The sequence below is a fragment of the Phacochoerus africanus genome, chromosome 1 (assembly GCF_016906955.1).
Source record: "Phacochoerus africanus isolate WHEZ1 chromosome 1, ROS_Pafr_v1, whole genome shotgun sequence".
NCBI classification, from domain to species: domain Eukaryota; kingdom Metazoa; phylum Chordata; class Mammalia; order Artiodactyla; family Suidae; genus Phacochoerus; species Phacochoerus africanus.
This window is the reverse complement of record NC_062544.1, coordinates 228,162,029-228,174,341: the sequence shown is the minus strand read 5'-3', so window position 1 is coordinate 228,174,341 and position 12,313 is coordinate 228,162,029. Positions and strand designations below refer to the sequence as shown.

Here is a 12,313-nt window from a genome sequence, read left to right as displayed (position 1 = left end):
TTCTTTAGGAAGATAAACATAGCCTTACCATACAAACCAGCAACCAATTCCTAGGCATTTGCCTATGTGAAATAAAAAATTCAGACCTTTAAGAACCTATATGCATGTATTTATAGCTGTTTTACTCATAATTGCCACACCTCCACCCCCGGAAAACCCTGGAAATAACCTAAATGATCTCAAGTAGAAAATGACTAAATCAATTGTCACATTCACGTGATGGGATACTGCCCAGTGATAAAGGAGTGGACTACTAGTACATGCAATGATATGGATGAATCTCGAATGTGTTATGTCAAGTAAGGAAGCCAGACTTAATGCCTACTTTTTGTGACATTTAGGAAAAGGCAAAACTGTAGGGACAGAAAACACATTCATGGCGGCCAGGAGAAGGCGGGGGAGAGGTTGACCTTCAAGGGTCTGGGGGAATTTTTGTTTTGTATCTTGTGGTGATGGTGACATGACTGCATTTCTCATTGGTAGAGCTGTAAACTAAAAGGATGCATATCACTGTATATGAATTGTATCTCAATAGAAAGTTTTTTGTTTTTTTGTTTTTTAAAGAAATGAACTTGGGTTTAGTGGTGAACAAAGCAGATACAGGGCTCCTTTGTGGAACAATGTCAAATGAAATTAAACAAAGTGCAAAAAAACTGTATAGCTTGTCCTAGAGTTATATAGAGGTCATACCTGCAACAGGCAGGGCAGAGTGGGAGGCAGCTTGGAAGAAACCGTGTTCAAGAAAATGGGGCACTAGCTGTGCAACGCTGGACACATCGCCCATCAATCACTCTTACACCTGTAGCTGCTCTCCAGACTTAAGGCCATCTCTGTGGGGGGTTTCAGGAGGACTTTGTGACAAATGGGCTAAGAGGTGGATCACTCTTGCCTAGGAGGAGAAAGTATGCTGGAATGAGGGCCAGTGAGAGGGGAAGGAGAACAATGCCAGCCTAGGAGGGCTTGGCTTGATGCCTGAAGCAAAATATAATACATAAAACATTCTAGTACTATAAGGGCAAATACAAATGAATAATAAGTGGCTCATTTCTATGGAGTTCCTCTTGTTCTCAACAGTCTAAGAAACCTATGCAGGCTAGTATCCATGAGGATGCAGGTTTGACCCCTGGCCTTGTTCAGTGGGTTAAGGATCTGGCGTTGATGCAAGCTGTGGCATATGTTCTGGCTGTGGCTCAGATCTGGTGTCGCCGTGGCTGTGGTGTAGGCTGGTGGCTGCAGCTCCAATTCAAACCCTAGCCAGAGAACTTCCATATATCTCAGGTACAGCCCTAAAAAGAAAAAAAAAAAAGAAGCCTAATTCTCTCTGTTGAAATAAAGATCAGAGAATTTCTTCCCTCCCTTTTCTTTTTTTTTTAGGGCACAGCATATGGAAGTTCCCAGGCTAGGGGTTGAATCGGAGCTGCACCTGCTGGCCTACACCACAGCCACAGCAATTTGGTACCCGAGCCACTTACGCAACCTACCCCACTGTTCATGGAATCATAGCATCCGTCACTGGACCAGATCCTTAACCCACTCAGCAAGCCAGGTACCGAACCCACATCCTCATGGATACTAGTCGGGTTTGTTACTGCTGAGCCACAACAGGAACTCCCTCCCCTCCCTTTTCTTGGAGCATTTATTTTTAGACAACTTGAACTTCTTTCTCTCCATCTTTAAAACGCATGGCAGATCTATTTAAAAGCTGAATAAGCTATCCAGGACTATTTGCTCCAGGACCTGGGGGTGGAGGTGGGGGGGGGGTGGTGTCATCTTTTTGAAATATAATTGTCCAGAAAGAGAGGGCCCTTATCTTGCATCTTTCCTAGGAGGGTATCAGCTAGACTTCAGCTGTCCCTTGTTCCCAACCGCAAACCTATCTCCAGACAAAAACGATAAGAGGAAATTTTCTCTTTTAAGGACAATTAGCAGACCTATCACCAAATGAATTTAAGATGAATAATCTGTAACAAATATTGTAGCCAAGTGCTCTTATTTGAGGATTAGAATTTATCTTGATAAGATGTATACAATGGATTGTATCTGGCTGTACAAAAGGGTAAGATTTTTTTTTTGTTTTTGTCATCTCCTTAATGGATTGCTTATGATTCTCATTACATTTTGGTTTCATGCTAATTCAATAAGACAACTTTCTTTTTCTTCAACTTTTGTGGAGAGATTTTCTGGGGTGGCAGGAGATTTTATTTTTAATTATATTTCTCCAGCAGAAATACCATTCAATTTTTCATTAATCCCTAAGGTAATTAAGCCTAGGAAAGATGTTAGGGTAGCTAATTTTCTTATCTTGGGAATATCTAAAATTCTGGAAACCTTCTCCTCAGTAAATTAGATGAAGTAGTGAAGAAAGAAAATTCTTAAGCACATATTAAAAATTAGGTGTAGGGAGTTCCCATTATGGCTCAGCAGTAACAAACCCGATTAGTGTCCATGAGGACACGGGTTTGATTCCTGGCCTTGCTCAGTGGGTTGGGGATCCAGTGTTGCTGTGAGCTGTGGTGTAAGTCACAGACGTAGCTCAGGTCCCAAGTTGCTGAGGCTATGGTGTAGGTTGGCAGCTGCAGCTCCAGTTCAACCCCTAGGCTGGGAACTTCCATATGCCATAATCTGGCCCAAAAGAAAAAAAAAATTAGGTGTGTCCACCGCAAACAGGCCTAGGATTTCTGGGGTGGCCCAGTCTTCCACTCTCCTCTATCAGAGCCACTTCCTTTCCCAGGCTGGATAATTACAGTTTTAAGGATTGTGTTCCAAGTTATCTAAGGCTTTCTACTCTGTTTTGGGGAGGTGGTGGTGGTGGGGGGAAACAAACTTCTCTTACCTTTCTAGGTTCTTTTGGCTGGTCTAAGAATTAAATCCATGGAGACAGATCGACAGGAGAAAAGCCAAATTTAGGTACACATGGGGGCTCCATAAGAATAGGAGGCCCAAAGATAAATTAGGCATTTGAGGCTTATAAGCCATCTGAGAGAAGAAGGGGGTAGGGGCTTGAGACCTTAGAGGGGAGGAAAGCAATTCACTTGGAGATGGAAGGACAAATGTCTGGTAAACAAGCATTTGCCGGGCCCTGCAGAGACGATGGGACACAAAGTGGACTTTGGTCTCCAGGCCCTGCTGAGCTCCCATCCCACAGCCAGCTTGTATTCTGGAAGATAGCTCTTCCTGGACCAGCTCTCTAGCAAAATTCTTTTAGGCAGTTAAGTGGGAGTGATGCCGGAAAGATGATACCGGATTCTGGACCTTGTTCACAGAAGTCTAGCATGAACTCTGTGAACAAACAGGCAGCAAGCAAGCAAAGTCTTTATTAAAGGAAAGCAAATAGCTCCCAGGACGGCTGGGGGAGGGGGAAGAGCCCCCTTCTCTATTGTCTCATAGGGGTTTTTATTCCCTTAAAGATGAGGGGGGTACCAACGTGGGGTCCAGAAAGACGTGGTTTTCTCCCATTGGCCTTGCTCAAATACCTGTATCAGTCTTTGTCCAGTAGGGTATTGGGGTGGAAATGTCTCATAAGGGTCAGAGTTTCTCTGTCCTTTTCTTCTCGTAAATTGAGTCACAGGGGATTAGGTACACTCCCTATAGTAAACAAGGCCTGTGGGGATATTACTCCCAGGAGCCCTTAAGCCGCAAATGTTAATCAGCCTTATCCAAGAATGCATCAAAGCCCATGCTCCTACAGTGACTACCTGGGTTATTATTCTGTCTCAGGAGGTGTGTATAAATAAAGAGTTATTGAGCTCCCCTCCACTTTTTAAAATAATCTGCTGTCAATAATCCTCAAGCCAAAGAGACATTCTGGGGTGGCAAGTTTTGGTTCCTGACACTGTACACTGTATATAGGAAAACTGAGATAACAGTCAATGGTCTGCCACTTCCTGTGTAAAGAAAGGAGTGTGTGTGTGTCTCTGTGTGTGAGCGAGAGACAGAGAGAGACAGCAAGAGACAGAGAGAGTATGAAGAAGTCTTGACAAACCATTATAATTAACCTTTCTCTTCACTCTTACCTTCACAAAAAAAATTACAAATTCAGCTTAAAAGTCCTTCTCCTCAATGGCCCCCTCAGCGGTACCTGTGGCACCACCTAGAGGTCAGCAGCAGGCAAACAGAATTTTCAGCATCCTGGAGGAAAGACAAAATGGACAAGGGAGCCTAGCCTATGAGAAGAGCTGTGGTTGACCCCTCATCAGTGTGAATTAAGATATCTCAGACCCTGGGTGGGGCAGCTTGAGCAAACAGCCTGGATGCTGCCCCTGGGGTGGCTCAATTAGTTCTGATGTTGAGCAAAGGCTTTCGGTGAGTCCAGAGAGTCAATACCACAGGGCTGAGGGCTTAAACCAATCTGCCACTGTAATTTAAGAAAAGTTTGGAGATTGCTCCCTAACTTTCAACTTTCAGTTTTACTCAGGCCATTAGATGGAGAAGCTGGGCTGTGGAAGCATCAAATCATGATCATGAAAATTTCTTACGATTGTATAAAGCAGCAGGAAGGAGCAGGATGCTTATACACAAACATTGCTGTGAAAACGACTCTGGACTAAATAATCTACCTTGGCTCCACAAATGAAAGTACAACAACACACATGTCCACACAAAAAGGCCCAAATAACAAATCTTCGAATCATATATTCTTACGTTATCCTTCTCGGTGCTTACTCCAGTGCCTAATACATGTAAGAAATTATATGAATAGAATTATACATAAAAGCCTGGGTGTTTCTAAGCAGGTGATGGTAAAATCAGAAGAAGGTGGAGTTGGACTCTTTAACTGTACTTTCTCATCTTTAGTCATTATTTAAGAGAATTAATGACCAATGTGAAGCTGTCCCTCCAACATTATAGTATAATATCAGAATAACCATTTGTTGAGAGCTTTCTATAATCCACACACAGTATTAAATGGTTCAATGCTTTAGATGCAATTTATTTGTTCATGCAGGAATTCTACAAGATAAATGCTTTTCCTCTATTTTATGGGTGAGGACACTGTGTTCATAGAAGCCTGGAGCTTGCTCCAGACACCCCAATATTGACAGAACACTGTAAACCAACTGTAATGGAAAAAACTAAAATCATTTTGAAAAAAGACACCCCAGTAGTAACCTCAGATATAAGTTCAAACAGAGTGTGGACTTTATCTCTTCAACAAGTACTTGTGGAAAGATGGGCTTGACTTTGAATTGAGGTCTATGTCACTGCAGTGAGTCTGGAGGGGCTGCGACATATTTATGTTTGGAGTGTGTTATGGCTTCCCAGTTCTTGTGTGGCTTTTGTTGACTGAAAAAAGAAAAGCACGGTGTAAGAGCTGTGAGTTCAGTCTGGGCATCTACTGGGGACTACAGCCTCTCAGAGAGTCCTCTGGATCTTCTTGGAGGAGCTGAGGGGGGAGATCAGCACATAAGTGATTCTGGAGAAGGGGTATTGTAATCAAGCACATATCTCAGTAGAATGTAGCTGCTAGTCTCACAGAACAGAGATCTTAGTGATTTTATTGGTTTTCTAGGTACAGGAAGATATAAGAAATTAGGTTTGTAAAATTTTCTCCTGAAAATATTTAAGTACACAAAGGCCTGCTCTGCCAGTTTTCCCCAGAGCACAGAGTTCCTCATTCCTGATCTCCTCATTCCTGAACTCGTTTCAGAGTGTGCTAAAGATCAGAGACTGCAGTGGCTAATGACTCAATTCTTGTAGAACCAGATGGTGAGTGACATTTAGTTGGCACTTTCAACTGCAGCCTGACTTCAGCTGCCAAGGCAGGTTAGAGGCTTTTTGGGTAAGAGTGATTCTTTGAATTTCTCAGTCTCAGGGAACTGGATGGTATAAATCTAGCACTAGCCTAGTCTTTGTAGACTCTTGTGATTAGAGATGGGAGCTGGGAGAGCTATTTATGCTAAGGAAAATCATTTTGGAGCGTTTTCTGATAGAAAAAGAACTGATTTATTTAAAAAATTCTTATAGTCAGAAACGGAACAGCTTAGTTAACATTTCCCCATTCTGCTTCTTGCAAAATGTCTCATGGACATGATGACAGCTACGTGATGGGATAATAGTGATAGATCTATTTACTTCGTGTTACAGAATTGAGTTGAGTAGGAGTTCTGGCCAATGTCAGAGAGTTATGTGTTTGAAAACTACGCTATTAATTGCTGATCTTCCTCATTAAGGGGTATTTGGCTTTAAAAAGGAGGTAGCGACACAGTTCCAACACCTCTCCAAGTGAACTTTGGGGCTAGGATTTTGCTTTCTGGAAGAGGGATGTTAACATGTGACTAGCTGGCAGCACTAATCAAACAGATTTTTAATGGGAAGAGGACGGTTTGGAAACAAAATGGGAGTTTGTGCAGCTCACTGAGAGTGCTTCTATGATATACCCAGGCAGATGGACGGTATAGTACTTCCCTTTCATTATTTGGGCCATTATTTGGGAATAAACGACCCTTGGGAAGAATGTTCCTTCATCTGCAAAGTTTCCTGTTTTTCATTATTAAGACTAACATAGTAGTATTTCCTGTTATGGCTCATTGGGTTACGAATCCAACTAGTGTTCATAAGGTTTTGGGGTCGATCCCTGGCTTCGCTCAGTGGATTAAAGATCTGGTGCCCATGAGCTGTGGTGTAGGTCACAGATGTAGCTCGGATCCTCTGTTGCTGTGGCTATGACTAGCAGCTACAGCTCCGATTTGACCCCTAGCCTGGAAACTTCCATATGCTACCTACAGGTGCGGCCCTAAAATGGAAAAAAAAAAGGTTTTAAAACTGTAAAAGTTTGAGTTCCTGTCGTGGTTCGGTGGAAACGAATCTGACTAGGAACTATGTGGTTGTGGGTTTGATCCCTGGCCTCTCTCAGTGGGTTGAGGATCCGGCATTGCAGTGAGCTGCGGTGTAGGTCCCAGACATGGTTCAGATCATGCGTTACTGCCGCTGTGGTGAGGCTTGCAGCTGTAGCTCTGATTAGACCCCTAGCCTGGGAACCTCCATGTGCTATACGCTGCGGGTGTGGCCCTAAAAAGCAAAAAACAAACAAACAAACAAAACAACAACAAAAAAAAACTGTAGCAGTTAAAGGATAAGTTAAAAATAAAATTCCAAGGATCGAAGAATCAAAGAGAGCCCCTATCTAAAAACGCTAAAAGCAGACAATATTCTGGTCCTTGTAAGAATGTAAGCTTCCTCTGAGAAGTCAAATGAAAGTGTGCTCTAAGCGCCCCCCTCAGGCAAAAATCTGCATTACATCATTGCATTCTTCAGGGCGAATTGGTAGGATCCTGGACCCATACCATCACCATACCCAGCTGACGAGGGTGGGGAGAGACCATGCAAAGTGCTGGGATTATTTCATACTTCAGTGCCTTGTTGAGGCGTCTTTCCCCACATGGAAATGTTTACACTTGAGGACACGGACCTAGTCAGACACTGTCAATGACTAACACTTGTTGAGTGTATTCTTCTCTTTTCCAATGATCTAGATTTACAAAACCAAGTCTAGAGGACTTAGAAAAAGCATTGTAAATTATTCTGAATATGTTTGGGGGATTTAAGTCCCAGGGTCATCATGTCTAGCTGTGACTTTTAGTTATTTATGTGAATTCCTTAAGCGTCATTAATTTCTCTTTATTCATTTTTAATTTTTTAATCTTTTTGTCTTTTAGAGCCACAGCAGCAGCTTATGGAGGTTCCCAGGCTAGGGGTTGAATAGGAGCTGTAGCCGCTGGCCTAAACCAGAGCCACAGCAACTCAGGATCTGAGCCGTGTCTGAGACCTAAACCACAGCTCATGGCAATGCCAGATCCTCAACCCACTGAGCAAGGCCAGGGATCAAATCCTCATGGATACTAGTCGGGTTCATTAACCACTGAGCCACAAAGGGAATTCTGATTTTTATTTTCTTCTATTTTTTATTTTTTTAAACCTACTTTCTCTTTAAAATGGGGTGAGAATAATACCTACTTCCTAAAGTTCGCAGAATGATTGCCCAAGATGAAGTGAGGGCAGAGCCCTCAGAAGAGCCCTTGTTCAAGACAGTGACAACTCCTGGTGTCTCTTTCCAGACTGAGGGCTTCCGTCTCCACTGCCTTAACACCCCTGGCCTGTCACCACTTCCTCATTCATTCTGCTGAAGTGGAGTGGCTTACCTGGTTGATGAATTTGGAAGCAGAATCTGGCCAGTTTTTGTCCAGCCCCTTCTTCCTCATTTCTTTTGTGATTGAAACTGCCCGTAGAAATCTTATTTCTGCTGTTCTCTGTTATGTGGTAAGCTTAATGATAAATGCTTACAGTGATCAATCTGTCCAAATCTGGGGGTCAAAGGCAACTGTACACTCTATGTCAGCTCAGTCACTCATAAAAGTGTGTGGAGAGAGAGAGTGTGTGTGTGTGTGTGTGTTAGGTTCTAACTGCCTTAATCCTTTGTCTTAATTTTAAGTTGGTTCAGAACTCGGAAGAAGTGTACTCATTAATAAGATCCCTCAGGTCTTATGCTGAGTGAAATAAGTCAGAGAGAGAAAAACAAACACTGCGGAATAAGTATAAATTTTATCACTTATATGTGGAATCTAAAAAATAAACAAACTAGTGAATATAACAAAAAAGAAACGGACTCACAGTTGTAGAGAAAAAACTAGCGTTACCATTAAGGAGAGGGGTGGGAGAGGGACAAAATAGGAGTAGAGGATTAAGAGGTACAAACTATTATGTGTAAAATAAATAAGCTACAAGGATATGTTGTACAACACAGAGAACGTAGCCAATATTTTATAAGAACCATAAATGGAGTATAACCTTTAAAGATTGTGAATCATTGTAACATATGTTGCACATCTGTAACAGACATAATATTGCACATCAACTACATCTCAATAGTTAAAAATATCCTTCAGACACTAAAACAGCTGTCATGTATTATCATTGGGAAAAAAAAAAAAACCTGCGTTAGTTTAAGAGAGAAGTGATAGCATTTTGGGTTTTTTTGTTGTTGTTTTTTATTTATTTATTTATTTATTTATTTATTTATTTATTTATTTTTGTCTTTTTTTTTGCTATTTCTTGGGCTGCTCCCACGGCATATGGAGGTTCCCAGGCTAGGGGTCGAATCGGAGCTGTAGCCGCTCTTTATTTATTTTTATTTTTTATTTTTATTTTTTGGTCTTTTTGCCATCTCTTGGGCTGCTCCTGCGGCATGCCGGCTTACACCAAAACCATAGCAATGCAGGATCCGAGCCACATCTGCAACCCACACCACAGCTCATAACAACGCTGCATCGTTAACCCACTGAGCAAGGGCAGGGATTGAACCTGCAACCTTATGGTTCCTAGTCGGATTCGCTAACCACTGAGCCACGACGGGAACTCTGTGATAGCACTTTGATTTGACTTTCCCAACAGCCACAAACCATACTGTCTTCTCCACAAGCACATTTCGTGAGTGGAGTTTCTACATGTGGCTTCTGAAAATGCCCCCCCCACCAGTTGTAGCAAGAACAAAGTATAAATAGCATTTCCCAACCCCTGGGTGGAAGCATGATCCTGAAGAAATATATGTACTTTTAAATTAATTCTTCAGATATTTAGTTAGAACTCACCATGCTGGAGTGATATATGGTAAAATAGCTAATCACAAGCATGTTTTCAAATCTCTGCTCTACCTCTTACTAGCTGTGAGGGTTTCAGCAAATAACTCATACTCTTTCAATTTACTCATTTGTGAACTGGAATGATAGTACCTAAGATATATGGTTGTTGTGAAGATTAAATAAGTTCGTAACTGTCTAGCATTTGTTGTACACCCTCATACAGAAAGCATGCAATGATTCTTCACTGTTAAAATTATTTTTAAACATTATGTGCTGGACATTGTGCTCATTGTTGTAAATGTAACGGTGAACAAAGTGGACACTGGAAGTTTCATCTGGGACTGAGGTACATGGTTCGGTCTAACTCCATTTCCATTCTTCACTATTTTAAGGAGATGAGTGGGCTTCCAAGATGATTGAAGTTCCATGAATGACAAAGAGCAATACTTGGTTCAAGAGCAATGTTTAAATTACATTTTAATAGAATTTTCTTTTTCATAAAGTGAATCAAAATATTTTTGCTCTAAAAGTTATATGCAAAGCAGCTAGGAGGCATAAGCTTATTTTCTGGCTCTAAAACTAAAGATTTATTCTAGGATTTTACTCTAAGATTTTTCTGGGATGTTTTAGATATTTTGACTAATAGATATTTAAAATAACAGACATTTTAAATCATGGAAATTTTGAGAAAAAAAATATTAAATGGTTTCAAGGTCCAAACTTCTTTCCTTATGGCACCAAGTTCATCCACACAGAATCCAACTGGAAGTTGCTCCCTCTTGAGGTAGGGAAATGCGTTTCAAAAACAGGAGGCATCTCAGAACAGCATTGCCAAACCATGCTCCCGTCTTCGAAAGAGCCTTGTCAACCATTCCTAACAGAAATAGAAAGGAAAACAACAACAACAACAAATGCAAAAGAATTTTCAATCTTTCAACATTGACCCACAACCCAGAATAAGATGTACTGGATGGTCAGTTTCATTCCCACAAGAAACAATTCCTGGTCATTATTTTTTTAACTTGATTATCCCTTTATTACTTAAAAAAAATTAATTGAAATATAGTTGATTTATAATGTGTTGGTTCCAGTTGCACAGAGAAGTGATTTAAATATATATATATGTATGTACGTATTGTTTTTCAGATTTTTTTCCATTATAGGTTATTACTAGATGTTAAGTATAGTTCCCTGTGTTATATAGTGGGTCCTTGCTGGTCCTGGTCATTATGGATGAGGCCAAGGAAGGAAGTTGAGCAGGTGAGTGTGAATCATTTGCCATCATAAAATGGTGGCAGTACGATTTCAGCTGGGAGTCCAGATCGAAGAAGCCAGTGGGGGCTGCTGAACGGGACAGGTTAGTTTATGGATTACCAGGAGGAGGGTTTTTCATTGTAAGAATAACTGCCTGCAGTTATGATCTCTCATTGAGTTTCTGCCCTGGCTACTACCACCACCTTTCCTAACACTATGGATGGTAGAAAAGAACAGACAACTCAAATCATTTATATTTGAATGATGCTTGACATTTTTCACTATGGAGTAATAAAACCACATAAAATAAGAGAAGTAAACAAGACCCTCCCCACCCCCACCTTTCTAACAATTGCATCATTTGAGTTTATCATTTCTGGCATTGTTTTATGCTAAAAAAGTTGGATTACAGTTTTGCCTTCCCCTTTTATGTTTTACATTGGACTAATTAACCAATCTTTTAAAAGGTTGTATGATATTCTCTGTATGGTTGTTCTGTCTTGAAATTATACACCTTCTCATTATTGAACAGTTGGGCTCTTTTAAATTTTTTGCCACTAGAAGTAGTAGTGTACCTGACGTTTTTTACATTTATCTACTTGAATGTTTTAGATTACTCTCTTTGGATTGATTCTCAGGAAAAAATCACTGAGTCAAAGTGTGTGAGCATTTTTATGACTTTTTGTTAACAAATTACTTTTATTTATCTACCGGCAAAATATGAGTAAAAATGAAAATATAGCAAGTATCCCTATATTTTCATTTACCTCAAAGGAAATAAACCACTGGATAAAAAAATTGACCACTATGGAAAACAATATGGAGGTATCTCAGAAAACTAAATATAGAACTACCATATTACCCAGTAATCACACTCCTGGCCATATATACAGACAAAATTTTCACTGAAAAAAATACATGCTCTCCCATGTTCACTGCAGCACTATTCACAATAGCCAAGACATGGGAACAACCAAAATGTCCACTGATAGATGATTGAATTAGGAAGATGTGGTATATATACACAATGGAATACTACTCAGCCATAAAAAAGAATGAAATAATGCCATTTTCAGCAACATGGATGGAACTAGAGACTCTCACACTGGGTGAAGTAAGTCAGAAAGAGAAAGACAAATACCATATGATATCACTTATATCTGGAATCTAATATATGGCATGAATGACCCTTTCCACAGAAAAGAAAATCATGGACTTGGAGAATAGACTTGTGGTTGCCAAGTGAGAGGGGGAGGGAGTGGGGTGGATTTGGAGCTTGGAGTTAATAGATGCAAACTATTGCCTTTGGAATAGATTAGCAATGAGATTATGCTGTGTAGCACTGGGAACTATGTCTAGTCACTTTTGATGGAGCATGATAATGTGAGAAAATAAAGTGTGTACATGTATGTGTAATTGGATCACCATGCTGCACAGTAGAAAAAAATTGTATTGGGGAAATAACAATTAAAAAAATATGTGTA

The 12,313-nt window shown here is 40.5% G+C and overlaps 1 protein-coding gene across 1 annotated transcript in view; it reads right to left on the bottom strand.

The window, feature by feature from the left end:
* Positions 1 to 10,122: 10,122 nt before the first annotated feature.
* The window catches only part of SLC9C1 (solute carrier family 9 member C1), an 89,896-nt gene continuing 87,705 nt past the window's right edge, over positions 10,123 to 12,313 (bottom strand). Inside the window, exon 28 of the mRNA XM_047752916.1 lies at positions 10,123 to 10,449. The gene's annotated coding sequence lies outside the window, so the exon portion shown is untranslated. The remainder of the gene's footprint in view (positions 10,450 to 12,313) is intronic.